The sequence below is a fragment of the Schistocerca piceifrons genome, chromosome 4, assembly GCF_021461385.2.
Source record: "Schistocerca piceifrons isolate TAMUIC-IGC-003096 chromosome 4, iqSchPice1.1, whole genome shotgun sequence".
Classification (NCBI taxonomy): Eukaryota; Metazoa; Arthropoda; class Insecta; order Orthoptera; family Acrididae; genus Schistocerca; species Schistocerca piceifrons.
The window spans coordinates 601,803,580-601,810,226 of record NC_060141.1 but is presented as its reverse complement, the minus strand read 5'-3'; positions in this window follow the sequence as shown (position 1 = coordinate 601,810,226).

The window sequence follows — 6,647 nt, the reverse complement described above, 5'->3', positions numbered from 1 at the left end:
TAATAATAATAATAATAATAATAATAAAAGGGCCAAATACACAAAAGTTCAGATGACATTTGCAGTTTAAATCTTAAGGACACAGTTTAGAACAATATAACATGCTTTTAATTATTAATAAGAAAAGAGCCAGTTATGTCAAAGTTTAGGTGAAGCTTGGAATATAAATCTTGAGGCCACAGTTTGGAGAAATATAATATGCTTTTAATAGTAATAATAAGTTAGTGGCCAGCTATGTAAAAGTTCAGGTGAAATTTGCAGTGTAAATCTTAATGCCATAGTTTGGAGAAATACGACTACAAGTTTACTCTTTTCAGACTACTGTAGTCAAACGAAGCCACACCTAATACTCATCTTGTGCAAGATGTCGGCGTTGCATGGATGCAAGAGGTGCCTTGAGATGGTAACTTTTAAAGAAACAGTCGGGTGGCGTATCCGGCAGATCGGTCTAGGTTGAAGGAGACGAACCAGCTTACGAGCAACGTGAAGCGGCCATCCATACAACTCGATGTATTGCGGTGTCAACAACCAACGATCGGACAGCCGCAAAGTCGCCCCTCTCCACATCCGGAGGCCCGCATTAGCTGGAGGACGTGACGAAGGCAGACCCGACCAACCGACCGACACGCCCTTACACACCGCTCGTCCAACAGGCAATTTTCTGTGTCTGACGGATGCGGCTTTCGCAGACCGACTTGGCTCAAACAGCCCAACTCAGCTCTCACATAGGAACCCGATGTCTCAAAACATCTCGGCTCCAACCGTGCAACTCCGCTGTCTTAGACCAACAGCACTTCCTCCTAGACCGACTTGGACCAAATATGCGTATTGAACAAATAATAAATCGATAGCAAACTCGGACCGATGACGCCAGACAAGATCCAAGCGAAGTAAAATATGGCACCACGACTCAGTGTGTCTGTGTCTGAAATCTTATGGAACTTAACTGCTAAGGTCATCAGTACCTAAGCTTACACGCTACTTAACCTAAATTATCCTAAGGACAAAGACACACACCCATGCCGAAGGGAGGACTCGAACCTCCGCCGGGACCAGCCTCACAGTCCTTGACTGCAGCGCCCCAGACCGCGCGGCTAATCCCGCGTGGCGACTCAGTGTGAATATTAAAAATATTTCATTTATTGCAGCTGGTATTGGAGCATTCATTTCCATTATGTCCTATGCCGCGAGCCCAGTGGGACGTAAAACTATGGAAAATTACTACAAAAGAAAAGTAAATTCGTTCTGTACAAGCGAGAATAGACAAAACTAATGATTTCGTACTTTCGTAAATTAGGGTAGAAATAGCTCCATTCTGGGAACTGAATGGTACAAAAGGAACACAATGCGCTATTCACATCGAAAGTACTGCTGCTGACAAAATTCATTGGATATACATAGAAAGAGCCGCAAGGATTTCCGGCAGTGAGAGCGTTGTGCTTTAACTAGATGAACTGGACAATCGTCGCAACAAATTGCAGTATTTTCGCGACAAATGCACCTGGGCGCAGCGCCGAGGGCTCGGAGAGCTTTGAGAACGGCGCCCACATTTAAATTGGCAGTTCAAACGAAAGCTTAAAATCGCATTTAGCGCGCCTCGGCTTACACAGGGTGTTTAGCTGTTTCAGATTACGGCCGGCGCCCGCACAGCACGGCACAGCACGCGCTCCCGTTTCACATTTCGCGCTTTCAGCCGTGCTGAGCGGCTTAGGGCGCGATCGCATTACAGACACGGCCGCCACACCGGCCCACTGTGCTGCGCCTCGCTGGAGCGCCGCCGCAGCGGCCAGCACGGCTGCCGCAGGCCGAGGTGCGGTCGCCGCGCCCTCCCCGTATACGGACTCCACTCTGCTGGACAGTCACGCTGCAGGATCCTCATTCCCATTTTGACTTACCAGGCACCGCGAAGACACCGTACAAAAAAGGACAAGTTTTTTTTATGGTTTTAGGGCAGAGTCATGGAGGGAACGAAACACTTTGGTATGGAAACAGGTTTTATTTCAGCGAAACCACACAAAGAATGCAAGGTGGCAACCTATGTGGGCCATACACTGGGAGTGCGGCGCCCACATCAATCGCCACTTTGCATTTTTGAATGATTTATTAGGGCACTTATGAGAAGTAGCACCACGGATGAGAACAAATTTGCGGTTCATCGCGCTATGCTAGCAGACGTGGCTAAGAGGTGAACAATGAGAATGTACTGCATTGCATTGAGGGTTAGTAATTTTTGTGGACAAGGTTTCGTGTGGGATTGTACTCAACGGAGTCGGTGGCGTGAAGACAGCAGCATGTTAGTCAAAAGGCCTGATAGGCAGGCCGCATTTGCGGCAGAACACTGTGAGGCAAGCAGAATGTCTCCCCAAAGTGAATAACGTATGGAGATGCTGTTTTCCCCTCGATCATGTCTCCCTGGACTCACAAAAGCGTCACGGGTGACATTTCCAGCGGGGAGTATATCTCCGCGAATCCCCCACTCCATATTTTTTGAGTGTGGGACAGAGGAGCGGAATGTGTCCGTTTAGATGCTGGCTCCAAAGAAGCGTCTGGAAAGTTCTTCGGACGAGCGGCGAGTCCAACAGGCAACCGCGATTGGCCATATCGACGTGACGTAAGCCGTGTTTCCAGCGTACTAAGAGTCGAGATGGAGTAGCACTAAGTGGTAAAAAATCTGTTAAAATGTTGCGATTGGACAGCCGCAGCAGCGGAGCGGCACGCCGCAACTAGATTTAGGTAGAAATCGACACTCGTCCGTCAGATAAGGATGCAGTACCCTTTAGCGGACGATACAGAGTAGTTGCCGAGCAGCTGTGTACCTTATCCGGAAGTCCGGATAATTTCGCGAAATTGTATTGTATACGTGCACCGCTGTGGTTGCAGCGACATCACACCTGAGCGGCCTAATTGCACGACGACAACCCACTACAGGACTCTGTCCTGGAGCAGAAGAGCAGAATGGGTAATACATGCATCTCCGGCTGTAGCACGATCAGCCATGTAGTTCATGGAAGCAAGTTCCTATGAGACCAAACTACTGGGGTCATCAGTACCTAGGCTTAAAAGGCTACCCCACGTGGCTAGAAGTTAAACTGTGGCCATTAACCCATTGAGTATTACGGCACATTCTCACGTTATTTCTGATATTAGATACTGATGAACAGAACGTGGCTTAGAATCTTATGCTCTCTTTCAGTTAACGGAAAATGTCAGTTCGCAGTGCTAGTTTTTATTGTTACAGATTCATGTTATACACCTTTCTCTTTATTAAGATATTAATATGTCCACACTCAAGAGGCATCACCTCATTAATTCAGTTTGTTAGTATATGTAAATATCAAATAGAATACATCTGATTATACACTACGGCCATTAAAATTGCTACACCACGAAGATGCCGTGATACAGACGCGAAATTTAACCGACAGGAAGAAGATGATCTGATAAGCAAATGATCAGATTTTCAGAGCATTCACACAAGGTTGGCGCCGGTGGCGACACCTACAGCGTGCTCACATGAGGAAAGTTTCCAACTGATTTCTCATACACGAACAGCAGTTGACCGGCGTTGCCTGTTGAAACGTTGTTGTGATGCGTCGTGTAAGGAGGAGAAATGCGTACAAACACGTTTCCGACTTTGATAAAGGTCTCGGATTGTAGTCTATCGCCATTGCGGTTTATCGTATCGCGATATTGCTGCTCGCGTTGGTCGAGATCCAATGACTGTTAGCAGAATATGGAATCGATGGGTTCAGGAGGGTAATACGGAACGCCGTGCTGGATCCCAACGGCCTCGTATCACTAGCAGTCGAGATGAAAGGCATCTTAGCCGCATTGGTGTAACGGATCGTGCAGCCACGTCTCGATCCCTTAGTCAACAGATGGGGACGTTTGCAAGACGACAACCATCTGCACGATTAGTTCGACGACGTTTGCAGCAGCATGGACTATAAGCTCGGAGACCATGGCTGCGGTTACCCTTGACGCTGCATCACAGACAGGAGCGCCTGCGATGGTGTGCTCAACGACGAACCTGGGTGCACGAATGGCAAAATGTCATTTTCTCGGATGAATCCAGGTTCTGTTTACAGCATCATGATGATCGCATCAGCGTTCGGCGACATCGCGGTGAACGCACATTGGAAGCGTGTATTCCTCTTCGCCGTACTGGCGTATCACCCGGTGTGATGGTATGGGGTGCCATAGGTTACACGTCTCAGTCACCTCTTGTTCGCACTGACGGCACTTTGAACAGAGGACGTTATATTTCTGATGTGTTACGACCCGTGGCTCTACCCTTCATTAGATCCCTGCGAAACCCTACATTTCAGCAGGATAATGCTCGACCGAATGTTGCACATACTGTACGGGCCTTTTTGGACACAGAAAATGTGCGTCTGCTGTCCGGTCAGCACATTCTCCAGATCTCTCACCAATTGAAAACGTCTGGTCAATGGCGGACGAGCAACTGGCTCGTCACAATACGCCAGTCACTACTCTTGATGAACTGTGGTATCGTGTTGAAGCCGCATGGGCAGCTGTACCTGTACACGCCATCCAAGCTCTGTTCGACTCAATGCCGAGGTGTATCAAGACTGTTGTTACGGCCAGAGGTGGTTGGTTGTTCTGGGTACTGATTTCTCAGGATCTATGCACCCAAATTGCGTGAAAATGTAGTCAGTTCTGGTATAATATATTTGTCCAATGAATACCCGTTTGTCATCTGCATTTCTTCTTGGTGTAGGAATTTTAATGGCCAGTAGTGTATTTCAGCGAAGCCACACAAAACATACAAGGTGGCAACCTATGTGTCCCATACACTGGGAGTGCGACGCCAACATCAATCGCCACTTTGCATTTTTGAGTAATTAATTAGGGCACTAGTGACAAGTAGCTGCACTGATGTGAACAAGTTTGCGGTTCATCGCGCTATGTTAGCAGAGGTGACTGAGAGATGAGCAATGAGAGTGTACTGCATTGCATTAAGCGGTAATAATTTTTCTGGACAGGGTTTCGTGTGGGATTGTATTCACGGAGACGGTGTCTTGTAGACAGCATCATGTTAGCCATAAAGTCTAATTTTACAACCTGCAGCATCCCAGGAGGTGCCCCGACAGGCGGGCCGAATTTCCGGCAGAACACTGTGAGGCACGCAGAATGTCTGCTCAAAGTGAATAACGTAGAGAGACGCTGTTTTCCCCTCGGTCATGTCGCCCTGGGCTCACAAAGGCGTCGCAGGCAACATTGCCAGTAAGGAATTGTAACACACCACCCTTTGCTTGGCTGGATTTTGCGTGTGTTTGTCCCTAACAAACAACTTACAGAGAAGTCGGGAGTGGAAATGCACGCAAAAATGGATAACACTAGATTAAAAATGTCACCCTGTCACTCCTAATTAACCTTAGGTGATAGTGTTGACACCTATTTGAACTCTAAACATGAACCATAATGAACACTAGGGTGTTCAATGACATCAGACAATTACATAGAAATAAAAATGAAACAAAAGGGTGAATTCAGGATCAACTCTGAAAGTAAAAGCTCTTCTGAATAACAATAAGTTTTATTATAACCTTCAGATCAATGTTGAAAAAACACAATGAACAATTTACAAATTACCTTCCTAAATGATATTGGCAGTGAACTATGACAAAATCGGTGTAAGACGCGATCTCTTATAAATTGGCTGACCAACTGACATCGATACCAACGTAAAATACGAAGAACTACTACACCACAAAGTGTCGTGAAACCTCCGTGGAAACAGCAACTGGACATGACCTAACTATTTAACATTACTCCTAACTGGCCAAAGCGGGAACGATCTCACTGCTGAGGTGACTGCGATCTCAGGCGGGCGAAGGCGCGGCCGTAGAATACGGGTGCGGCGTCTCGGAAATTACACTCCTACAATACTCGGACAACAGACTGCTGTCCGTAAACTTAGCAAATTTCGACAATCTTCGCGTCAGCAAAGAGCTGGCATGGCTAACGCCCTCTCAGAGCGAAAGCCCAATACGGAAGACCATGACAGAGTGTCGAGCAAGATCGCTCTTTGCCTGTGTCCCCCTCCCCCCCCCCCCCTCCTCTCCCCCACCCACAAAACTTTACCAAGCAAATCACATCCCTAGGAACGCTCTAAATACCCAGTTTCCCAATGCCAACCAGTGTACGGCCTGGGAATCGAACTATTTTCCACAGTCCTTCCCTTTCTGCCAAATTTCACGAGTAAACTCAGCCCAAGCCACCTGGGAAGATCCACAGCTGCGGGCAACAACAATTTTTCCGGATTATTTAATTCCTAAGAGACTCCTGGGTAGGCGAGAGCGCGCCCAGCAAGCCACTGGCCTGCCCCACATCAATTACTCGAAGGCGTAAAATTAGCGGAATGTAGGCGCCCGCATGTCCTGCAAGCTACTGCTATGTTTAGTAGACACTTGAGTTCCCGCACCTGGAGACGCACACGCCTGAAGGGCTGACTGCCACCGTTGTCTGGTTGATAAACGGATTGCAGGGTCTTCCCGGCCCTGGTTCATTCATAACATCGAGCTCCCATCTCCAACTGCTAGCCGAACTGTCCCGCCCCCTTCATCTGAGGTGTGTTACTTTTTCTTGCTGCCTCTGCCCCACTATTGAAGCCTGTGCCCAGG